The 26,912-nt window shown below is 36.6% G+C and overlaps 1 protein-coding gene and 1 pseudogene across 1 annotated transcript in view; both read left to right on the top strand.

Moving 5' to 3' along the window:
* Positions 1-26,912, top strand: part of FLT3 (fms related receptor tyrosine kinase 3) — a 119,014-nt gene that overhangs the window by 7,724 nt on the left and 84,378 nt on the right. The window lies entirely within an intron of this gene.
* Positions 3,782-4,928, top strand: LOC103562046 (small ribosomal subunit protein uS2-like; annotated as a pseudogene).

Here is a 26,912-nt window from a genome sequence, read left to right as displayed (position 1 = left end):
GTATGGAGATTTCTCAAAAAGTTAAAAATAGAAATACCATATGATCCAGCTATCCCACTACAGAATATTTATCCAAAGAACTTGAAATCAATGATCCAAAAAGATTTGTGCACCCATATGTTCATTTCAGCCTTATTCACAGTAGCCAAGGTATGGAAGCAACCCAAGTGCCCATCTATAGATGAATGGATAAAGGAGATGTGGTATATATACACAGTGGAAGACTACTCAGCCATAAAAAAAGACAAAATCGTCCCATTTGCAACAACATGGATGGACCTCGAGGGTATGATGTTAAGGGAAATAAGCCAGACAGAGAAAGACAAATATTGTATGCTTTCACTCATATGTGGAAGAACACAAATACATGGATAAAGAGAACAGATTAGTGGTTACCAGAGGGGAAGGGGAGTTGTGAAAGGGATAAAGGGGCACATATGTATGGTGATGCATAAAAATTAGACTACTGGGGTGAGCACGATGAAGTGTATTCAGGAATTGATAAACAATAATGTACACCCGAAATTACACAATGTTATAAACCATTATGATCCCAATAAAATTAATTGGAGAAACATTCTCCCTCAAGACAATCTAGAGTGGCAACTACATGTGGACAAGTTAGAGTTGACTATTTTTGAGACCCAGAAATGGAATTTACTGCCTTTATATATATTTCTTACATATTTGTAAAGCTGTGTATCATTTTATGCTCGTAAGTTCTGCTGTACAATTCTATACATGGTTATTAGCAGCTGCCTAGTGTTAACCTGTTTTGACAAATTTTTGGTACACTAAAAACAATAGCCTTCCAGTAATTCATAACTGCCATGTTGAAAGATTTTTTTAATGTATCTGTGACCCTCTGCTATAAGAGAGTCTTTCATCAGTGTCATTATACTTGTATATATTGTGTAGATTTTTGAGTCTTTGTGGTAGTAAAAGCAATTTGCTACGTTTCTTTACAATTTTTCAAAGGACTTAAAGACTTTCATTCTTATTATGTTCCTGTGAGTTATGTTATAGGCAAATAAGATTTTAATACTAATTGTACCTTGGAAATAACCCTGATAATGAACTATATCATTGTTATCATCCCATACAGCTACCACCAGCCTTGTAGAGATGCCTTCAACTTCGCAAAGCCCACTGCCATCATTTCTGCTGGTTGAGCACCCCTACTCCAGAAGATCACTTCAATATTTCTACTATGTGCAATGCCCATTATTGGCATTGGCCCATTATTATCATTTTAAATCTGATAGTTCTGTATTAATAAATAATTTTACTATTTCAGAAATTAGATACTTGTTTTGGTGCAGATTTTCTAGTTTATACTCTGATAAAAAGCTTTAAATCAAGAGATTTGATTTATTGTAAATCAAGAGACTATATTTTAAAGCAGAAATCTTTTTTTTTCTTCTTCTTCTTCTCCCCAAAGCCCCCCAGTACATAGTTGTATATTCTAGTTGTAGGTCCTTCTGGTTGTGCTATGTGAGACACTGTCTCAGCATGGCCTGATGAGTAGTGCCATGTCCGCACCCAGGATCTGAACCAGCAAAACCCTGGGCTGCCAAAGCAGAGCTGGCAAACTTAACCACTCGGCCATGGGGCCAGCCCCTAAAGCAAAAACCTTAATAAGATATGTCATTAGTAAGGTTAAAATGAAGCTCCTGGAAGCAGGAAACTGTGTCTTTTGCATTCTGTTAACCCCCTCACATTACCTAGTATAGAGCAAGTATCTGGGTACTACAGTTTATTTAGGATTTTGATGTTTGCCTAAATGCAAACAGAAAGCAAGAATGAGAATATTAACATCAGGTATAGAAAATTAAGGCCACAGCGTTAAGTGTGAAAAAAGAGGAATATTATGTAAAGATAAAAAGTATACTCCACAAGATAATAATCTTAATAAACTTCTATGCACCAAATAATTTTACTGAATGCAAAAAAGCAAAAACACCTAGCAATACACGAACTTGGTTAGAATCTCACACACACTCACAATTATGATGGTAGAGTTCAATAAACCTCTTTCAGAAATTAACATGCAAAAAAGCAAGGATATTGATATATTAGTAATATAATCAACTGGCTTGGCTTTTAGCCAAATATAGAACTTTATACTGTATTACCAAAGGATGCATTCTTTTCATGTAACCGTGGAAGATTTACAAAAATCAAACATATACTTGGGCATAATTTAAACCATAACAAATTTCAAAAGATAAGAATTTTATAGGGTACATTGTGTAAATATAATCCAATATAACTAGAAAACAGTGCTAAAAATAAGACTGTAAAGCCCACCTATTTAGAAATTAAGAAATGTTTTTCTAAATACTTCCATTACCAAAGAGAAAGTAAAACTAAAATTATAAAAATCCAGAAGACAATAAAATGGAGTACATACTACATCTTAAAGCCAATACTGAGAAGAAACATATAGTCTTAAGTATTTTTATTATTAAAAAACAATGAATAGTACACAAGGACAAAATGAACCAACAGAAAGGAGAAGAAGGGAATGTGTAGTAAAGGAAAGGCTGAAATTAATGAAACAGAAAACATTAAAAGGTTTAATTAAGTAGATACCCTCCTTGCAAGTCTGATAATAGCAAGAAGAAAGAAAAATATGCATCACCAGTATCTTTGAAACACTTAGAGAAAATAACTGCCAATCTAGAACTCAGTGCCCAATGAAAATATCCTTTAAAACTGAAGATGAAGTTGTTGACGAAAATAATCCATAACCATTCTATAAGTGAAAATTTGGGTGAGTTTATTCTGAGCTGAAATCTGAGGACCATGGCCCGGGGCCTTTCTTCCGGAAGGAAGAAAGGGCACCAAAGAAGTGAGGTGTACAGAGTGGTTATATACCCCCATACGGGACGTTTCACATATGATTGGAATGTCCCTCCCACAATAGTCACAAGATTGCCCTGTCGGCACAGCGCTTGATGGACACAGCAGGTAGTGGGTCTGCTCTCTCAGATGGCGTAGCAGGAGGCAAGTCTATTTGTCTTGAGCTGGGTGGTCACAGGTGAGCGCAGCAATCAGTTCCTAGCCTAAGGAAAGATGCTTAATCCTTAAGGGAATGCCAACGTTGGGTGGGGGAGGGAAGTTGCACCTTTATCTCAAGGGCCTTTGTTCTTGCCATAGGGAATATCTAAAGCAGATATACCATGCATGCTCAACGGTCACGGTCAGGCCCTTTTGGAAAGACAAGGTCAGGCCAAATTAGGTTTACACCAAATGGCTTCCTCATATTCTCCAATGTATCCTATTACTTGCCATTTTTATTTGTCAAAGTAAGGACAATGTCAGGCAAAATCAGAGAATTTGTCACTAGCAAACTCTCACTTAAGGATTTCAGATGGAAGGTATGAAGAGCAATAGCGAGGGTGAAATATGTGGGTAAAACCAAACAAATATGGACCATATAAAACAATAATGCCTCGTGGGGCTTTAAACAGATGTTGAATTAAAACACATGGGAACAATAGCATGTAAAAACCGTAAGGGATGTAAGTGAAGGCCCGTGAGTCCCTTGCATTCTCAAAGAATAGAAGCACTGATTTATCTTAGACTTCAATAAATCAAAGATGCACATTATAATCGCTAGAGTAACTGCTAAAAGTAAAGTGAAAGAATATGTAACAACCTAATAGAAGGGGAAATAGAATAATAAAGTGATCCAAAAAGAATTGAAAGAAGAGAAAATGAACATAGAACAAATGGAAAACAAGTGAGATGGGTTTAAATCCAAATACATTAAACACAAACCATCAAGCTCCAATTAAAAGACAAAGACTTTAAGCCTTTCCACTCTACCCATAGAGGGATCCGTAGACATTGTTCTGGGTTCCCACGGTAACTAAAAGGGAAACTTACACAATGTCCATAGCCCTCGATGTCCTGCAAATGAAGGAGGAGAATGTGCTCCAATTCCTTGCAGCAGGAACCCACTTAGGTGGCACCAACTTTGACTTCCAAATGGAAAAGTACATCTATAAAAGGAAAAGTGATGGTATCTACATCATAAATCTGAAGAGAACCTGGAAGAAGCTTCTGCCGGCAGCTCATGCATTGTTGCCATTGAAAACACCCCTGATGATAGTGTAAAATCCTCCAGGAATACTGACCAACAAGCTGTGCTGAAGTTTGCTGCTGCTACTGGAGGCACTCCTATTGCTGGCCACTTTACTCCCGGAACTTTCACTAACCTGATCCTGGTAGCCTTCCTGGAGCTGTGACTTCTGGGGGTTACTGATCCCAAGGCTGACCACCAGCCTCTCACAGAGGCATCTTATGTTAAGCTGCTTACCATTGCCCTGCACTCTCCTCTGCACTATTGGACGTTGCCATCCCATGCAACAATAAAGGAGCTCACTCAGTGGGTCTGATGTGGAGAGTACTGTCCAGGGAAGTTAAGCACATGCATAGCACCACCTCCCTTGAACACCCATAGGAGGTCATACCTGATCTCCACTTTTAGAGGGATCCTGAAAAGATTGAATAAGAGGCAGCCCGCTGCTGGAAAGGCTGTGACCAAAGAGGAATTTCAGGGTAAATGGACTGCATCTGCTCCCGAATTTACTGCTACTCAACCTGAGGTTGCATAGTGGTCTGAAGGCATGCAGGTGCCCTGAGTACCTATTCAACGGTTCCCTACTGAACTCTGGAGTGCCCTAAAGGCAGGTCTGCAGCTCCCATGCCTCAGGCCACTGAACGGGTAGGAACAACCACTGGGTGGTCTCAAGCTATTCTTCCACAGACTCATAAAGAGAAACCAAAAGTTGAGGGAAAATAAACAGTTTCCAAAAAAAGCCTTTCAAGTTGGTTTAAGAAAAAAAGAAAACTGTATGTGTATCAAGGTTCAATCAGAGAAGCACAACCACTATGAGTGATAAAGAATAAGAGATTTATTATAGAGATTAGATCTTACACAATCGGGGGAGTCTATACAATGCTGGTGTCTGCATCTTGTGCAGAGCTGAAGCCACTATGAGTCAGCCTAACTAGCAGTGTGAAAGCAGTGCTAGATGTGAACAAGAAGAAAGGCAAACTGGAGCCTAAAAGGACAACTGGAATTCATGAGGACAAACTGGAACCCACATCTGTTTCTCAGTGACTTCAGTGGTTGTCATGGCATTGTACATGTGCCTGGCCCAGAAGTCTTAAAACCTGAAAGAAGCTGAAGGAACTGCAGGCAGCGGTGCTTCCTCATATTGATAAGGTCAGCTTGCAGATCAGTGACAACATGTGCAAGTGGCCATAGTGCCTGGTGCCCTGCACTGGCTGCTGCTTCACTTCCACCTTCCAGATCGCATACAAATTCCTCTCTTGGTCACCACTAACAAAGAACTGTACTGGCAAATAAACTCTGCTAATTACAAGTTCCAGTTTAGCTAATTTGGCATGGTATAAAGCCACCACAGTAATGACCTGTCAACTTGGTATCTATGCACGCTTTTTCTTTAAACATTGTTAACTTAAAAATAATAGCAAAGTCATGCTTTCAGCTAAGATGATCAGCTAAGCTTCATAAACTTAAAACAAGCAGCCCTCCCCCAAAGGAGGATACAAAGTGTCTTTGTCCATCTTTGAGTGACACTGTGATTCACTCCTAGCTGAATCACGCTCTCCTATTGATGTTCTGTAACTTAAATGCTATATTATAAGGTTAATTACTATTAACACAAATTATGTTAAATGGTAGAGGAATGGGAGGGGAGAGGAAAAAGTTGTCTAATATACACAAATATATTCAAATCAAAAGAAGAAATAATTATTCCAACCCTTGTTTCTGCAACTTAATCACGTGGTCATGGGTGTTTATATTACTTCCTTCTTCCACTACCTATTCCTTATTCCCTTTGCTCTCCACAAGTACCCTTAGCTGTTCATGGCTCCTTGTGTGTTATGACCCGAACTTCCATTTCTGAAGTCTGGGCCTTTAGCAGTCCTGCCTGTATTGGGTAGTTGTAGTTTTTCCCTTGACTTTAATCACGAGGTAGGGGAGTACTATGAGAAGTCCCAGGGGATCTCCTGCATTCCAGACATAGTCCTTACCTATTTGTGTAGTAGCAATCCAGTTTGCCATTAATAATCAGGTTCAGTCACCCCAGCTACTACAATAATTTTCTTCTTTGATTTATAGGCATGAAAAGCTAAATACGGCCAGATTCAGTCTCAACTCCTAATTCAATGAATCAACTAACATATGCCCCCCAATACCAGTGAAAACAGGGTAATTAATACCTTTAAACCTAATCAGATGAGAGAACTAATTCCAGATAATCCAGAAACAATACAGATAACCCATATATAAGGTTCCATTCCGCTTCTGATTATCTATTGCTGAATAACAAATCACCCCAAAACTTAGTGGCTAGAAACAACAGTAGTCATTTATTTCTCCTCATGAATCTGCAATTTTTGTAGTGTTTGTCAGGAATGGCTCATCTCTTCCCCATGCAATGTCAGCTGGGACAGCTTTTCTGGGAGCTGGAGATCCACTTTCAAGATGTCTTACTTACATGACTGGCAAGTTGATGCTAGTTGTCGTATAGGAAACCACTCAGGACTATAGGCCAAGAGTCTCAGTTCTGCTCTGGGCTTCAACTTGAGCGTCTTGGGCTTCTTCGCAGCATGGTAGCTGCGTTCTAAGAGTATGTGTCTGAAGAATCAGGCAGAAACTTCTGTGCCTTTTCTAACTGAGCCTGGGAAGTCACAAAGCACCACTTCCCCTACAGCTTAATCATGGAAGCAGGCACCTACTCACCCAGATTCAAGGGGTAGGGAATTAGACTCTAACTTTTGATGAGGAGGTGGTTTCTAGAAGAGCATGTGGAATGGGAGATATTGTTGAAGCCATCCTGGGAAAATATAATCTGCTACCTTAAAACTCAGGAATCAAAAATTGAAAGTAAAAGGATGATAAAATATGTATAACACAAACACAGCAAGAAATACTTCTGGAGATGAAGGACATTTCATATTTAGAAGTTAAAGTCACCAATAAAATTTAACAGTTCCAAGTTTGTATGCATGTAATATATATTTAAAATATATAATGCAATGTTGTGAAAACTAAAAAGAGAGACAAGTGCACAATCAAAATGGGAAAATTTAAACACATATCTCAATAACTGATAGACAAAGCAGATAAAAAATCAATAAGGAGAGAGAAAATACAAATGTGATTGACAAGTTTTACCTGTTAGGCACTGTACCTGCAATTGCAGAATATGTTCTTTTCACATGCATACAGAACATTTATAAAACTGACCATATGGAGCCAGCGCTGATGGTCTAGTGGTTAAAGTTCAGCACTCACACTATTTCAGCAGCCCAGGTTCGTTTCCCAGTCGCAGAACCACACCACTTTTCTGTCAGTAGCTATGCTGTGGCGGTGGCTCACATAGATGAATTAGAAGGACTTACAGCTAGGATATACAACCAGGCACCGGGGAGCTTTTGGGGGAGAAAAGATAAAAAAGAGTAAGATTGGCAACAGATGTTAACTCAGGGTGAATGTTTCCATGAAAAAACAAAAAAAAAACTTCTTGGCTTTCCAAGCCTTTAAAAAGAACAAAACAAAACAAAAAACTGACCATATGCTGAGCCATAAAGCAAGTCTCACTAAATGTCAAAGGATTGGAATCATATATAGTCTCTAATCACAGTGAATCTAAGCTAAAAATCAATGACAACAACAAAATTTAAAAATTTTCCATGTTCAGGAATACACCTTTAAGTAACTCACAAGTCAAAGAAGAAATCGCAAACGAGAATTAGAAAATGTTTTGAAATAAATGATAAAAATTACCTGTGTGATACAGTTAAACATGTAATTAGAGGGAAAAATATAGCTTTAAATGCATATATTAGAAAACAGGCTGAAAAGCAGTCATCTAAGCAACCATCTCAAGAAGAAAAAGCTCCATCAAATTAAGCCCAAAGAAAATAGAAAGAAAGAAGGAAATAGAAACATGCACATAATATAATCAATAGTCAAAAACTGGTTCTTCAAAAGACTAATAATTAAGCCCTCTGGAGAGACTGATCAAGAAAAGGTGAAGGCACAAATAAGCAATATTAGGAATGAAAGAGAGGATCTTACTACAGATGTAAAAAGATACAATATAAACAGACAGAAACAACTTTATGACAATAAATTTGAAAATTTACATTAAATGGGAAAGTTCCTTTTAAAAAGTTTACCACAACTGACATGAGAAAAAGAAAAGCTGAATAGTTCTTTGTCTTCTAAAGAAATTTAATCCAAAATTTCCAACAATGAAAACTGCAGGCCCAGGCAACTTATCTAGAGAATCCTATCAAATATTTAATGAAGAATTAACAATATTATACAAACTCTTCCAAGGGATTGAAAAGAGGGAATACTTCTCAAACCTTCTTAAGCCAGCAGAGCCTTGATACCAAATTAACAAAGCCATTACAAGGAAGGGACGTTAAAAGTCAATTTCACTCACTTCTATAGATGCAAAAATCCCAAATGAATTTAACAATATATAAAAGGATAATAAAAGATGGATGTATTCCAGGAATGTAAGGATGGTTTAACAGTTGAAAACCAATATAATCTATCACATTAACAGAATAAAAGAGAAAAATCATGTCAATAGTTGCAGGAAAAACATTTGATAAAATTTAATGACCCTGATGTTGAAAAACAAAAAACAAAAACCCAATAGCAAACTAAGAATGGAAAGGAGCATATTTAACATAATAAATGATGTCTATAAAAAAAAAAAACCCTATAGCACACAGCATATTTAATGGTGAAATTTTTAAAGATTTCCCTCTGAAATCAGGACAAGGGATGTGCATTATCGTCATTTCTATCTGAGTTTGTACCAGACGTCCTGACCAGTATGAAAAGGGAGAAAAGAAAAAGAATTAAGGATTGTAAAGGAAGAAATAAAAGATCTACAGACAATATATTGTGTATTGTTGCTAGATACAAGATCAACATATAAAACTCAATTGTATTTCTATATACCAGAAAAAATTAGAAAACTAAAAAATTTTGAATGATGCCATTTATGTGATCATACCTAGAAATAATTCTAATGAAATTTGTAGAGGTACATGACCTCTACACATAGAACTATAAAGCTGGTAGGAAAAATATAAATTATTATTAAGAAGACCTAAATAAATAGATATAGCAAGTTCACAGACTAGAAATATTATAAAAATGCCAATTTTCCCCAAATTGATATATAGATTTGCCGCAATTCTAATCAAATCCCAAGATGATTTATGTGTCTGTGAGTGTGCACTACAGATCAGTGAAGAAAGTGTTGTGTTTTCAATAAATGATGATGGTTCAATTAAATATACATATGGGAGGGGAAAAAATCTGAACCCACCTCACACCATATACAAAAATCAACGTAAGGTAGATTATTGGTTTAAATTTGAAAGTAAAACAATAAAGCTTCTTAAAAATAAAATGGTAGAATATCTTTGTGACCTGATGTAGCAAAAATTTCATGAACCAAATATAAGAAACATTAACAAAAGGGAAAAGAGCAAAAAATACATTAAAATTAACAACTTAATTCTTAAAGCGAAAAATGGGAATGGGGTAAAATATTTACAACACATATAACCAGTAAAGAGCTTGTAACCATAATATAATAACTACTTCAAATCAATAAGAAAATAATAAACAATCCAATAGAAAAATTAGCAAGAGACTTGAGAAGCACTTCTCAAAAGATGATATTTAAATCACCATTAAGCATATTAAAAGGTATTCAACCTCATTAGTAATCAGAAAAATGAAAATTAAAACTAAAATGAATACTACAACACAGCTGACAAAACAGCTAAAATTTAAAAGGTGATAATACCAAGTGCTGACAAGAATATGGAGTAACTGGAATCTTTATATACTGACATTGTGAGTTAAAATTGGTACAACTACATTGGGAAACAGTTTGTAATTATTTATTAAAATTAAATATTTACAAACACAACAATTTAACTCCTAGGTGAATTCCCCACAGAAATGCACATATTTCTTTCACCAAATGTGCACCAAAAGTCATGTGCAACATTTTTCCTAGAAACATTGATCATAATAGGCCAATACTGGGAAAACTACTTATGCCTATAAACCATAAAATGGATAAATAATTATGTAATATGTTCATCCAATAGACGAATAAAGATGAACTAACTATTGCTACATGAAGCAACATGAATGAATCTCATAAACATAATGTTGAGAGAAACCAGGAGTACATTCTGTATGATTCCATTTATATAAAAGTTTAAAAACAGGCAAAACTAGTCTGTAGTATTAGAAGTTTCAGTATGGTGATTACATTTAGAAAGGAGACAGGAGAGCATTTAGGAGGGGACCTGTAGAGGACTTCTGGGATATTAGTGGTTTTATTTTTTGACCTGGGTAGTGGTACACAGGTGTGTTCACTATGTGATAATTCGTTGGTCAATACACTTCCAGTTTATTCACTTTTCTCTGTATATGCTTTACTGCATTTTTAAAGTATTTTTAAGAAATAATATAATAAATACCATTAAGAATTATAACAGTGGTATGACAATAGCTTGGAAGTTTTTTCTGTGTGGTAAAAACACATAACTTAAGATTTACCATCTTAACCATTTTTAAGTGTATAGTTCAGTAGTGCTAAGTATATTCACTTTGTTGTGAAAGAGATCTCCAGAACTTTTCATCTTCAGAACTGAAACTCTATACCCGTTAAACAATTCCCCATATCCCCTCCCCCTCAGACCCTCGTAACTACCATTCTACTTTCTATTTCTATGAATTTGACTATTTTAAATACCTCGTATAGTTATCTGTCTTTTTGTAACTGGCTTCTTTCACTTAGCACAACATCCTTAAGGTTCATCCATGTAGTAGCATGTGTCAGAATTCCTTTCCTTTTTAAGGCTGAGTAATATTCCATTGTATGTATATACCACATTTTGTTTATCCATTCATCCATTGATGAACACCCAGATTGTTTCTACCTCTTGGTTATTGTGAATAGGGCAGCTATGAACATGGGTGTGCAAATATCTCTTTGAGACCCTGCTTTCAATTCTTTTGGATATACACCCAGAAGTGAGATTGCTGTATCATATAGTAGTACTATTTTTAATTTTTTGAGGAACCCCCATTCTGCTTTCTATAGTGGATGCACTGTTTTACAATTCCACCAACTGTGCAAAGGAGTTCCAATTTCTCCACATCCTTGACAATGCTTGCTATTTTCTGGGGGTTTTTTTAATAGTAATCATCCTAATAGGTGTGAGGTGATATCTCATTGTGGTTTTGAGATTAAAAGTATTTTTAAAAGAATGTTGTTTGTAATGCTATGACAGTGAATTTGAAAATCTAAAGGAAATGGATGCCTTCTCCGCAAAATTTAAATTTTCCTTTTTTTTTCTTGAGGAAGATTAGCCTTGTGCTAACATCTGCCACCAATCCTCCTCTGTTTGCTGAAGAAGACTGGCCCTGAGCTAACGTCCATGCCCATCTTTCTCTACTTTGTATGTGGGACACCTGGCACAGCATGGCTTGACAAGTGGTGAGTAGGTCCGCACCTGGGATCTGAACCAGCAAACCCTGGGCCACCGAAGTGGAACATGCAAACTTAACCACTGTGCCACCAGGCTGGCCCCAAAATTTAAATTTTCAAAATTGACCTAAGAGGAGGTTGAAAACCCAGACAGACCAATAGCAATAAAATAAATTGAAACATTAATTTGAAATATAACTTTTAAAATATGTCCCAGACTCAAATGACTTTGTATCTGAATTCTATGTAAACTTTTAAGAACAGAAAATTCTCAAGGACTCTTCTTGATGCTAGAAAAAGATAGAGAATATCTTGGTTCACTTTATGAAGCTAAGAAAGGCTTACTACAAAAACATGGTAAAGGTATTACCAAAATAATTAAATCTATAGACTAATTTCACTGAGGAGTACAAATATAAATAGCCTAAATAAAATATTGGCAAACTAAATCTATAAGCATCTAAAAGAATTTAAAATATAAGCAAGCTGAATGTAAAAGAATTATACCAAGAATGGGTGCTATGGGAATGAAAGGATTGTTCAACATTAGGAAATCCCTAAGCATAATTATATCAACAGATTAAAAGATTGATTACATCAGTGGCAACAGGCAATTAATAAAATTCCTATTTTTTTCCTAAAGATTGGCACCTGAGCTAACATCTCTTGCCAATCTTCTTTTTTTTTTTCTCTTTTCTTCTTCTTCTCCCCAAAGCCCCCCAGTACATAGTTGTATATTGTAGTTGTAAGTGCCTCTGGCTGTGCTGTGTGGGATGCCGCCTCAGCACAGCCTGGTCTGATGAGTGGTGCCATGTCCACAGCCAGGGTCGGAACCAGCAAACCCCAGGCCACCAAAGCGGAGCGCGCAAACTTAACCACTTGGCCACGGACCGGTCCCCTCAGTTATTTTTAATATAAACTTTAAGTAAACTGAAAATGAAGGAAACTATTTAAAAAGGATGTTTATTTTAAAATTGACCATTTAATTAAAGCCATGTTGATTAAAATAAGGAAGAAGACAAGGATGCTTCCTATCACCATTATTTGTTAGTGTTTTTAGAGAGGTTTTAACTGATAGGAAAAAAAATCATGATTTTGGAAGAAACAAAACTATATTTATAAATGACATGACTGAATGGATTGTATATATAGAACATCTGAGAGCTACACTGTCCAATATCGTAGCCACTGGCCACATGTGGCTACTGAGTACTTGAAATGTGGCTGGTCCAAACTGTGTTGCAAGTATAAAACAGATAGTGAATTTTAAAGACTTGGTTTAAACAAAAAATATATATAAAACATCTCATTCATGTTTTTTTAATTACATGTTGAAATGATAATATATTGGATATATTGGGTTAAATAAAATATATTATTAAAATTGTTTTTACCTATTTGCTTTTCACTTTTATAATATGGCTACTAGAAAATTTTTAATTTCTTATATGCCCTGCATTTTATTTTTATTGGACATCACTGCCCTACAGTGTCTAATACCAATACAAATTAAGAAAAAATTTTTAAGGTTGTTGGATATTAGATAAATATACAAAAATAGATACGCTTTTCTCCTTAAGAATCAATTAGAGATGGAACTAGAAAAGATATACTTACTTATAATAGTGATACAACTATAAATACTTAAAAACAAATCTAACTAGAAAAGCATACGACTTATGTGAAAAATGTATTAGAAATTTATTGACAAGAAAAACAATCTGAATAAATCAAGAAACCAATAGAATTTCTAGATGGGAAGATGTCACATCATAAAACTCTAAATCCTTCAAAATTATATATATAAATCAAAATTCTTATGAGAGGATGGGCTGTTGGGGTTTTGTCTGCTTGTTTGTGATATTTTATTTTTGTTTTTTAACTGAAGCAAATAATTTAATAGTTATAACAAATAAGTAGAGAAGTGTGGAAAGACCTGCCTTATCAGATGTTAAAACTTTATTATAAAGCTACTGTAATTAAAAGAGTACAGTACTGGCACTGGAATAGATAACTAAATAGTGGAAGAAAGATCAAATTTTGTGAAACAATCTATGGCAAAGGTGTTGTTTTAGTTACGTGAGAAAAGAAATTTTAAAAAAATAAATGTTGCTACTACAATTTTCCATTTTAGAAAACAAACTAGTATATGAAAACTCTGGAAGGATTCAGCATATAAAAATAAAGTCCAGGGGCCGGCCCCATGGCTGAGTGGTTAAGTTCGCGTGCTCTGCTTTGGCAGCCCAGGGTTTCACTGGTTTGGATCCTGGGCGCGGACATGTTACCACTCATCAGGCCATGCTGAGGCGGCGGCGACCCACATAGCACAGCCAGAGGCACTCACAACTAGAATATGCAACTAAGTGCTGGGGGGCTTTGGGGAGAAGAAGAAGAAAACAGTGAAGAAGATTGGCAACAGATGTTAGCTCAGTTGCCAATCTTTAAAAAAATAAACAAATAAAGTCCTGGCCATGGTGTAGCGATTAAGTTCATGACCTCCACTTTTGCTGCAGGTTTGGATCCTGGATGCGGACCTATGCACCACTTACCAAGCCATGCTATGGCAGGTGTCCCACGTATAAAATAGAGGAAGATGGGCACGGATGTTAGCTCAGGGCTAGTCTTCCTCCAAATAAATAAATAAATAGATAATAAAAAATAAAGTCCAAATAGGATATTAAAAAAAAGAAGAAAAATTAGGAGAATGTGTATATAATATTGGGTCAGAAACCTTAAGCAATATTGAAAACCCAGAAACCATAAGCAAAAGAGAGAAATGAGATCTAGAAAGTGGAATTCAGTTGAAATAAAGAGAGAAGGAAATCCTAACATTGAATAATGAAGGGAAGATAGCATGATAACATGGTGGGCATACATTCCAGATTTGAACTGTTTTTTGTAAAAAACCATAAATAATGTGCATTGGATAATTTTGATAAAAAGTGAACACTAAGGTAAAAAAAAAAAAAAAGCTATGTGTATGTGATGATGATGATACAATTTTGAAGTATTAATGAAGATTTCCGGGGCTGGCCCCATGGCCGAGTGGTTAAGTTCGCACGCTCCACTGCAGGAGGCCCAGTGTCGTTGGTTTGAATCCTGGGCGCGGACATGGCACTGCTCATCAAGCCACGCTGAGGCGGCGTCCCACATGCCACAACTAGAAGGACCTGCAACGAAGAATATACAACTATGTACTGGGGGGGCTTTGGGGAGAAAAAGGAAAAAAATAAAATCTTTAAAAAAAAAAAAAAAAGATTTCCTACTACCATCCCATCAAATCTACCAAGAATCCTCTCAAATATTATTTCTCCCATTTTCAAAAGAAAATGAAGCTAAAAGAGGTTAAGTAATTTGCTTAAGATCATACAGCTAAGTAAAGAGAGCCATGGTTCAACCTAGATCATGTAAATTTAAGAGCTCTGCTCTTTTTTTAGTACCCCATACTCTCTCAAGCAGAATGAATCTTGTTCTTCTTTTTCCCCGAATATACCCCTCCCACCCAGCTCCACTTTCCCCTCTCTGTTCTCTCCTTCCCAGGTAGGAGTAACTGTTCTCTAGACAAGTATGTAACTGGGAAATTTTTTGTTTAGGCCAAATATTCTAAGAGTATTAAGGAAAGTCGAGCACGTCACATAAAAGACATAATCCCTCACAAGTTATTTGCATGCTAAAGAACCATATTAGAATTAGGTCATAGTTTTCAAAGGTAAAGAATCACCAAGATATCTTCTTAAAAGCTAATGCTTACAACTAGAACTGTTGTCTCCTTACCATACAACTGTAACAGGCTTATGTACACTTAGTAATCATACGAGGCAAAAGCAAATGCTTATTGAACTATGTGATCTGGTACCATTTAATAAATGGCAATTTTTCAAAATCAAGATTTGTAAGAGAAAAACTTATACTCGAGAGCAAAAGTGGTCCTTCTTGGTACACATATGCTAAAAAAAAGTATAGTTACTAAAATAGCAGTCATTGGTGTCCCCACAGCAGCAACTCAAACCAACACCTTGAGATTTCCCCAAGACTAACTCACAGGAAAGTGTGAGGAGAAGGAAATAGCTCTTCTGCCATCAAGGGGAGGATAAAAAATGTATCCAGTTGTGGGCAGTTAACATCTTTGTATTTGGAGACTTAATCCCTGCCTTGGAAGGGCCCCTAGCAATGTGTTCTCATGATCATATGTGTTTGTAAAATTCTCAAAAGTAATATATTTTAACTACAACTGGTTAAAACTGTTGTCTCTTTCCACTCAGACTTCCCCTTGTGTTGGGTGATGTTGGGGATGTTGAGTTGGGAATATATGTATTCAGTTTGTGCTCAGTGGAATGTATTTACAGGATTCATAGTCATTTCCATGTATAGTTAAATCATTGATAGTCATTCAGGTTATAGGAATGTCTTCTAAGAGCACTCCTACTGCCCAATGCCCACTCACCGTGAGCAATAACGCAAAGATCTAGAACCAGAGGTCGTATTGCAATACAAGCATTCAGTTTCTGAGTGGTGGAGGAGAAACAAGATTAGAGATGTGCAAAGCTAGAGCCTTGTCTGTAGAAAACACTTCCAGTCATCAAATGTGAAATTGTAAGCTGGAAGCTTTGGTTCTTCTCAATACTTAGACAAAAGGGAAGTCCTCTCCTGTCATGAATGTATTCAGTAATGCAATATATACAACTGTAAACAAATTATTCATGTTTTTAAAAATGGAAATGTACAAAATAGAATTTTTCAGAATTCCTGTGTTTGTAGGGCCAAGTCTGTAGCAGTATTAAGAACAGCAAGCATGTCTTTGTGCGAAGTTGTGTGTTTTATGCTTCTGTGATTGGATGCTGTCTTAGTGTATCTAACACATCTTGTCCTGACAAGATGGCGTGTAAAATTGGCACCAAGGCAGTGAAATGGCCCTGAAATCTCACTGCTCGTATGTGATAGAAATTTAATCAAGATTTTCCAAAATTTGACAACAGTTCTAAAAATTGACATGGCATAGCTAATCATGAGTTTTGATGCAGCAATATCAAACAACTAATAGTAAAAAATTTTGATTGACCATGCTTTATAAAAGACTCAATTATCTTTCTATTCTCTCTATAGAATACAGAATGATTTTCTAAAAGCAATGTCATGAGAAGAAGCAATAAAAAATTATGCAGCCAGAAAAGGTAGGAAGAAAGTATTATAGAGATATGTCAGGCAGTTAATTATGAATTAATTAAAATACTTTAAAAATAGAAATAAAATTATTTGTTTTGATTTTGTGACATCTCTGGTATTGGTCGGCTTTTAAAAATCTGTAATCTGTTGTGATATCTTTTTCAGTTCTAAATAAATATTTACTTTTGTGCCTAATTTTATGTTTACAAAGGTGTATTCTTTTTATAAAAAGAAAGTTCCCAAGATTACCTATGATTCGGGTCCCCCAAAAACCGGGGTCTTTCCTTTGGCTCTGCCAGCAAGGGAAAAAATACCCCAGAACCTTTTAATTTAGGATTCACTTAGAAGGTAGATATAGATACGCATAACAGAATAAGTGAATTGATAAAATAATGAACCAATGGAAAGAGATGCCTGCTCACTGCTGTAGTCCAGCATTCAGAAGACTAGTTTCTTGCAGAGCACACAAATACACTTGGGCATCGTGTGTTCTAGGCTCTCTTTGCTCCTCATTCTGTGTTGTCTTTCTAGGTGATCTCACTCAGCAGTGTCATGGCTTAAGTACCATCTGTAGGTTGGTGACTCCCAAATTTATATTTCCAACCCAGACTTCTCTTCTGACCTCCAGACTTGTATATCAAAATGCATAGCTGACATTATCACTTGAATTTTCACAAACATTTCAACCTTACCATATCTAAACCTGCACTCTCACTCTTGTCCCAAACTTCTTCCTCTGCCAGCCTTCCCCTTTCTAGTAAAGGGCTCTCCAAACACCCAGTTTTTTCAGGCAGAAACCTGAGAGTCATCCTGAGCACCCTTTCTCCCTAACTCGCTTGACTCCTACCTTCAAAACACTTCCACTCTCTTCTCTTTCTCTCCACTGCCAAGACCCTTGTTCATGTTCTCATGATCTCTCTTCTAGATGATTATGTTAGCCTCCTCCTTTATCGTGTGCAATCCATTCTCCAAAGAGCAGCTAATCAACATTTTAAAAATCTAAATTGTCAAAGTGTACAAACTCCCAGTTGTAAGATGAGTAAGTTATGGGGATCTAATATTCAATGTGTTGACTATAGTTAACAGTACTGTATTATATACTTGAAAGTTGCACAGAAAGTAGATCTTACATTTTCTCACCACCCACAAAAAATTGTAATTATGTTAGGTGATGGATGTGTTAACTAACCTTCTTGTGATAATCATTTCATAATATATATATGTATCATTGTGCACGGCATCACGTTATATGCCTTAAACTTACACAATGTTATATGTCAATTATATCTCAATAAAGCTGGGGGAAAAATAAATTAAAAAATAAAAAGTGTAAACTGGAGGATCAAATCACACCCCACCCCACTCCCCGTTAAAACCTTCATTCATTTCCCATTGAACTCAATCTGAATCCAGACTCCTCCGTATGACTGTCAAAGCCTTGCGTGGTGTGATGTACTGCCTGGTTCATCTCCCGTCAGTGCAGCCCCGCTGGCCTTATCTGAATTCTTCACACACCAAACTCTTTTCTACTTCAGGGTCTCTATACATACCATTTTCTCTGCCTGGAGTGCAGCCCCAGCCCACCCACACATACTTTGTCTAACTAATTTGCACAAATCCTTCTATAGGTGTTAACTTAAATCTCCTCAGAGAGGGGCTTGGACCCATGGCATAGTGGTTAAAGTTCCATGTGCTCTGCTTCTGCGGCCCAGGTTTGTGGGTTCAGATCAGTGGTGCAGACCTACTCCACTCACCAACCATGCTGTGGCGGTGTCCCACATACAGTGTAGAGGAAGATTGGCACAGATGTTAGCTCGAGACTAATCTTCCTCAGAAAAAAAAATCTCAGGGAGGCCTTCCCTTACCATTCAGTTTAATTCAGGTCTTCATGATGTAGTCTCTCGTTAGCACCCTTTTTAGCATATATCATAATTTGTAATTATAAATTATTTGTTTAATGTTTATTTATCCTACTGTGCTATAAGCTCCATGAGGGCAAGGACTGTTTCTATCTAACTCAGCGCTTGGGGCACAAAAAACTTTCAAAGAATATTTGTTGAATGAACGGGTAAACAATATGATTCCTAATTAAAATTAGAGTAAGCTTACTGAAGTTATGGTACAGAATTAGAAGAAAATAATCTCTGCTCCTTCTATTATTTTTTTGGTATGGTTTTCATGTCAACATTGTTGGTAAGGCATCTCAATGCCAAAGATTTGCCTTTTCTCAGCCTAATAATATTGACTCTCTGTTGAATTGTAGACTCTTTAGAGTTAAAAACATTATCAAAGGTGGAAGTAGCCTTATGGATAAAGAAACAGAGAAGTTGTGGTTTGCCAAGATTCTACGGTTTGTGAATGGCACAGCTCGGACAGGACACCGGATCTTCTGATAACTGCCATGTCGGTGACTTTTTTTCACTAGGAGGTAGTAATGAGCTGTGGGAGAGGGGGAGAACACGGAACTGTAAATGCTAAGCAGGCTAATAAAAATATTGTAGGATAATTATAATTTTTACCCTTATAATATTTCAAAACATTTTCAAGTCTGATTAGTAAACATTGCCTTTGACGAAAAGAACTTTTCAGATATTAGTCTATAGTAAGTGAGCACATTGACTTCAAAGAAAAGAACTTTCACATATTATTCTGTAATAATTGAGCATTTTAGTATTTAAAAACTACCTATAGGAATATATAAAACTTCATTCAGATAATATATTTTAGAGCATCTCTATATTCAAAAACAACTATGTGGATTGGATTATTATATTCCATCAAATATAAGGTGTCATTGATTGTAAGATACACTGTTATTGTATGTAAGCCCAAGAAAAAATGTCTTTTTATCAATTAGGATTTTTATTTTATATTCATTGAAAGAGCTCTTTTAGACTTATTTAGACAGAGTTTTTTTAGAAATTATGTACACTCTTGGCATACATAAAAAAGAAAATATAAGAAAAATTAATTGGCTAATTTTTCCTAAAATTTCTTCACTTTTAGAGCTCTTCTGAATCACTTTGCAAGTCAGAGTTGTTGATGTCTGTGGTTTTTCCACATAGCACTTCTTAAAAGTAACTCTGGGAATTTAGATTTAGATTTATAAAGAAAAATATTTTCTCTGTTTATTTAATTTGAACCCCCAACCAAAAAATCAACAAACATTTTTCTCAGAAAGTAAATAAATTACCTGCTGAAAGCTGAGAAAATTTTTCATCTAGCTGAACAAAATTGAAAAGCAATTCATTAAGGTTTGAACATAGGCTAAAGTAAGGGGAATGTATTAGTTATCTATTGCTGCTTAATAGATTACCCTAAATTTAGCAGCTTAAAACAGGGTGCAATTGTTATCTCACAGTTTCTCTGAGTTGGGAATCTGGGTGTGTCATAGGTGGGTCCCTTTGGCTCTCAGTCTCTTACAGGCTGCAATCAAAGCCAGGGCTGCAGTTATCTCAAGGCTTGACTGGGGAGGATTGCCTTCTAAACTCACATTATGTGGCTGTTGTCAGACTTCATGTCCTCACTGGGCATTGGCCAGAGACATTAGTTTTTTGCCACATGGACCTCTCCACTGGGAAACCCACAACATGGTAGCAGACTTCCCTCAGAATGAGTGAGAGGATAGAGGACAAGCAAGATAAAAGCCTCAATCTTTTTGTAACCTAATCTCAGAAATGGCATCCTGTCACTTTTACCATTTTCTGTGTTAGAGGTGAGTTATTAGGTCCAACCTACACACAGGAGAGGTTATTACGCGAGGGCATGAATACCAAGAGGTGGGGATCCTTGGGATCATCTTAAAGGGTGCCTACCACAGGGAATAAGCTAGTCGAGAACCATTTTAACTTTAACCAAAATCAGTTAATGATCCCTTGAATAATTGAGACTGATTCAAACAAAGAAAGTCTTTAATTAAAGTGACTCTTTTTAAAGTGTTAACCATAAATCTAGAGATGTAATCAAATGTTTTTGATACATATATATACACACACACACGTATTGTAATTCTAACTGACTGAAGACATTTGGTTACTGTTTGCTGGGATGCTTAGATTTTTAGGATTTTGTTCACGATTTTTGAGGGGAACCCCCCCCAAACATATGAAATGTGGTCCATCCCTTAAAATCATAATAGCATCATTAAAATTCTCTAAAACTTGTATTTTAAAAATCCATAGCCAGAAGTGCTCAGAAATGGTTTTGTTCATACGCAGGTAATGGTTAGTCACGCTTGAAGACTTTTCCATGTTACCTAGAAGTTTTAAGTATTCCTGCTGCTTTTCAACAGCATGAAAACTTGTGCTGCTCTGAGAATGACACCCAATTCCCATTTTAAATTAAAGTCCTCATATAAAATTGATCCCCCTCGTTTCATTTAACTAACTCATCTCTCACTATACCCCAACAGGAGTTTTCCATTGTGACCTGAACTCATTTACTGACCTCTCCCTACAGGGTGATCACACAGCAATCATCCGGATTAATAATAGATCTTTTATATTTCTCTCTATCAAACCACATCCTTCCCTCTCCTTCCTGTAAAAGTCTGCTGAGGCGCACCTTCCAGACTAAAACCTCGGCAGGTTTTTAATCACACAAATCTAATTAGCCTTGAATTAAGGTGCAGACCACAGAGGGATTGGGAGTTGCTATTAGATTAGTGCATTGAAATTTAAGATTTCAAAGGTAGAGAATTTTCAAGGTGTAACCATGGAAATGGACTGGTAAGTTGTGATCAAAGTTGTTGGCAGCAAGGGTGTTTATGTTCTTTGAGGGTAGACGGTTGGATTGGTGTACCTCATCATGATAACGGTTGGGTGGAGAGCTGCAAATGAATGATGAGAGTAATTAGATGGGGGTGCAACATCCCCTCAACTTGATTCAGGAAATGGAAAGTTGCATAAGAGGTTACAGTTAAAAAAAAGAGTGGCAGTGGCTAAGAGAAATACACAATGTACAGAACGGATTTTAATTAAAAAAAAAAAAACAAAACATGATTTGAAGAAGTGGCCAGCCAAGTAAAGACTGGCCTGTGTGAATTACTTTGGAAGGTCCACCAGATTTTTACCTTCTGATGCCAAACCTGTGACCTATGATCCTAAATACATATCACAGCCAGTCTGAACTTCGCTTAGCATCATAAGCAAACTGGCAACTCTGAGAAAAGATAAAAATAAGTTTTTAAATGGTAAAAAATTGGTGCCAAATTACAATGTTAATATTTTGTACAGGTGTTGTAATAATTTTTTAATCATTGTTGTAGTTTCTATGTTTTGTTCATGACTTGAGATATTTGATGTGTTTAAGAGAATCTGACATTTTAGATGTATGTTTTTAAGTGAAATACTTACAAATATTTACCTAACTAAATTTATAATCAATGCTTAAGCATTTAAGAGAATTTGATTATTAAATCTACAAGTTTTGCTTTATTATGCATGTAAATACTCCTTAAATGGTGAGGAAGTTTCATTAGACTTTATGAGTTATTTGAAGTGCTAAAGAGGAATAAATTTACTAAATGTATGACTTATAGTTTGAAATGTCTAAGAGAATTAGTAAAAGTGTTAAATATTTAGGAAAATTTAGTAATAAATTTATAATTAATAATTTAAATTTATAAGATAACAGTATTAACCAAGTACAAGTAAAAATGAGTGTTTTAAATTTTAAAACAAACTATACTAGATTTATAAATGAAATAAGATTTATAAGTTGAGTTCAAAAGCCTCAAAAAACTAAGTTCTAAAATTTGCAACCATAACTGAATATTAATTAAAATAAAAATGGCTGTAAAATGGCCAACAGCATGGATTGGTTGTATAAATTATGATTCATCCACATGACAGAATTTCTAACTACGAATAATAATTTTGTAGAAAAATCAACATAGATAGCATCTGACTTTGTAAAAAGCAAGCTATAAAAGAACATTATAAGATGATCTTATTTTTTAAAGATGTTAATCTGAAAAAATCTATATCTACATACAGGCATAGAGAAAAATCTGAATGGGCTGACATCAAATTGTTAACAGTTGGTGCTTACAGATATCTGTGTATAAGTGTGTACTTTTCCTCTTTTTTTCATTGAACATGTATACTTTTGCTAGAAAAAGAATATTGTTTTTAAAAGAAAAAAAAGAGGTAATGGTGTGGAAGTAGCAATGATCACTAGAAGAATGTTCTCATTCCAGGCTCCACCATACACGAAATTAGGGGAAATAAATAGTATTTGAGAGGGCTACAGAGGAAACAGTTTCCTTGAGGTGTAGCCAGGTTTCTCAGGCCCAGAGGTGGAGGGAACGTTTTCTAGGGAATTGACCTTACTTTCCTTTGTGACCCTGTTATGCCTGGCATTTGTTTCTATCAAAACCTCTATCATACTTCTGGTGCAAGTATTTGCTTATGTGGCTGTCAAGCCGTATTAGGTTACGTACCTCTTTGAATATAGGAATTGTCTTCCTCACCTACATAACCACAGTGCCTAGCACATAGCAGGCATTTAATAAGTGTTGGTGGAAAGATGGAATGAAGAATAACTCTTTATTTCTCTTATTGCCTCTCCAATTGAAAATGCATGCTTTAATTTGAAGACCCTCTCCCCCAACAAAAACCAACGTGCTCCAAAATATCTCCTTACCAGCTTGCCACAGTGTTTGAAATTCTCCCCAATAAAGTAACCTTTTTTAGTTAAAGCACTATCTCTGAAGACTCTACTCTTGAACTCTATCCATTCCCAAGAATGGCAAAATGTTCATGATTGTTGAAACTGAGTGATGGATACGTGTATCATTAAGTTGTTCCTTCTACTTTTGCATATGTTTGAAAATTTCTATACTAGAAAAGTATTTTGGGGGTCAGCCCCGTGGCCAAGTGGTTAAGTTCACACTCTCTGCTTCGGTGGCCTGGGGTTTGCAGGTTTAGATCCTGGGCTTGGACGTACACACTGCTCATCAAGCCATGCTGTGGTGGCATCCCACATAGAAGAACTAGAATGACTTACAACTGGGATATACAACTATGTGCTGGGGTTTTGGGGGTGGGGGTGGGGCAGAGGCAGGGGGGAGAGAAAGATTGGCAACAGATGTTAGCTCAGGGCCAATCCTCCTCACCCTAAAAAGTATACCTTAAAAAAAAAAGTGTTTTAGAAACCTGTCAAAAAATTCAAAAATTCATGCAACAAATGTTAATGATTTATGAGAGCATAACATATGCTAGTCATTGTGTTAAGGTCTAGGAATACAAAGATGAATAAATGTTAGGAATGTGGATGGGGTGTAGGTAGGAGTGGGAAAGACATACAGTGCTGTATACAGACATGAGAAACAAGAAGATATACCTAACTGACAGTTGGGGCAGGGTAAGGGCACGGATGGAGTGGTCCAGGATAAATCTAGAAGGTGAATAAGAGTTAGGCAGACTAGAAGGGGCAAGAGAAATGGTGAGAAGGGAGAATGGGTCATTCCAGACAGAAACAACATCAAGTATCAAGACATGGAAATCAAGTAGAACACAATGAGTTTGGAGTTCTAGTTTCCTATGACTATAACTTTGGATTTATATGGAGGAGTGGTGGGAATAAAAATAGTCAGAGTACAGGCTAAATGGTTTTTACAAGGAGACTCCAAGATACAATGGATTAAATATGATCAAAGTTTATTTCTCTCGAGTAGCAGTCTAGACGTGTAGGTAGTGCAGGCTTCCAGCATTGCTCATTTTAATCCTAAACACCTTCCATATTGTTGCTCCACCATCCCCTAGGATGTTGTCCTTGTCTGCATCATCAACACAGGATTACTGTCATATCTCTGTTCCAGCTCAGAGGAAAGAAAAAGCATACATGGAAGGCAAGAAATTTCCTTTAAAAATTTTTTTGTGGAATAATTTCAAATTTACAGAAAAATTTTCTAAACAGCAAAAAGAAAAGAATCCCGTATCTCCATTACCTAGATTCTCCAATTAACACTTTATTGCATTTCTTCTCTTATATTCATGCCCTCTTTATATATACGCACATAAAGAGACAGACATGTCCCTAAACACTCTGGTTTGTATTTCCCCCAAGTAAAGAGGAGAGGGAGAGGAGGTGGAGCCAGCAAAGAAGAATGAGAAGGTATGATCAGAGAGGTAAGACAGGACAGTTAGGAGAGGATGGTTGTAGTTAATAAGACATTAGCAGATTAGCTGGCTACCACTTAAGAGAAATCTGAAGGGATAGAAACATAAGACTTAAAAGTTTTGCTGGGAGTGGAGGGGAGTAGAGAAAGATAAATCCACAAATGCCTGGGTAGTCAAGAAGCAGCACGAAGACCCAGAGGGAACAGGTTTGTGCAGGAAGAATGTGCAATGTATAGCTAATTAGCATCCCCTTTTCCTCCATCAACTTCTTGGTCCTGAGCTAGGGCCACTCTATTTTTATTTCTCCATGGGCCCTCATGATTATTTCCCGGGGCTGGCCTGGTGGCGCAGTGGTTAAGTTCGCATGTTCCACTTCTCGGCGGCCTGGGGTTCGCCGGTTCGGATCCCGGGTGTGGACATGGCACTCTGCTTGGCAAAAGCCATGCTGTGGTAGGTGTCCCATGTATAAAGTATAGGACGATGGGCATGGATGTTAGCTCAGGGCTAGTCTTCCTCAGCAAAAAGAGGAGGATTGGCAGTAGTTAGCTCAGGGCTAATCTTCCTCAAAAAAAAAAAAAAGATTATTTCCTTTCTTCCATCAGGATCTGCTCTCCCTAAACATTGCCAGCTTTACTTTTATTATCTTGTTACCAAACACAAACACATTTTTATATTTTTAAATATTTCACTTTAAGAAACTACAAGAGAAATAAAGAGAACAAAACAAAAAGTGAGTGAAATAGAAACACAAGAACTCTGCAAAAATAGTAGGAGAGCAGTTCTTCAGTTACTGTTTCCTCGAAAAGTGAACGAGTCTAGGATAGCTCTCTGCCAGCCCACTTCTCTGAGGACCCTGTGAGATGCTGGGGGAGTTTCCTTAGTTTGGGCCCTGAATCAAATGATTCCTTTTTAAAATCCAAAGTTAATTCTGCTGCTGAATCTTGCATCCATACAATTCTTGGTTTCTTTCTTCCTTTTTATTTTTGGTTAAAAAAATATATTTATTGAGATATAGTTCACATACCACCAAAGTGACCCATTTAAAATGTACAATTCAGTAGATATAGTATATTCATACAGTTGTGCAACCATCACCATGATCTAAATTAAGAAAGTTTCATCACCCCAAAAAGAAACCTCAGACACATTAGCAGTCACTCCTCACATGCACCCGCCTGCACCTCCACCAGCCCTAGGAAACCACTAATCTACTTTCTGTCTCTATTGATTTGCTTATTCTGGACATTTCGTATAAATGGAATCATACGTGGTCTTTTGTGACCGGCTTCTTTCACTTATCACACTATTTTTAAGGTTCACCACGTTGTAGCATCTCTCTTTCCTTTTTATGGCCAAATAATATTTCATTGTATGGATATGCCAAATTTTGTTTTTCTTTCATCATTTGATGGGCATTTGTATTGTTTCCATTTTTTGGCTATTCTGAATAAAGCTGATAAGAACATTCGTGTACAAGTTTTTGTGTGGTTGTGTGTTTTCGTTTCTCTTGGGTATATACCTAGGAGTGGAACTGCTGGGTCATTTAAGTTAAGGTTAAGTTTAACCTTGTGAGAAACTGCCAGACTGTTTCCCAAAGCAGCCGCACCATTTTACGTTCCCACCAGAAAAGTCTGAGGGTTGTGATTTCCCTACATCCTCACCAACACTTGTGAGCTGTCTTTTTGATTCTCAGCTTCTTTTGATCAGTGCTTTCTGCTCTTCTCTCTGGATGGGTTATAGACCCCAGCTAAAGTGCTCTTCTACACTTTAGCAGCCTCTTGTACTTTTGAGCCCTGTGGACAAGAAAAGCAAGTCCTTTTTCAGTCCCTAAAAATTCTGCTCCTAGGCTTTGGGCCAACCTGCATTGACCTGGCATGCCTGAATTCACCCTTCCTTAAGCCCTCTTTCTCTGGTTCCCTAAGGGAAGAAGGGGCTATGATGCTATGTGCCCCTCCCCTCCAACTCCCCCGTCAGTCTCTTTCTTTCCCTTGCCCCCTCAGTCTCATGGCTCCTCAAAGTCCTTTCCCCTTTGCTG

Source organism: Equus przewalskii, chromosome 16 (genome assembly GCF_037783145.1).
Source record: "Equus przewalskii isolate Varuska chromosome 16, EquPr2, whole genome shotgun sequence".
Taxonomy (NCBI): domain Eukaryota; kingdom Metazoa; phylum Chordata; class Mammalia; order Perissodactyla; family Equidae; genus Equus; species Equus przewalskii.
The sequence above is the reverse complement of the archived record's forward strand: the minus strand, read 5'-3'. Positions and strand labels throughout refer to the sequence as shown.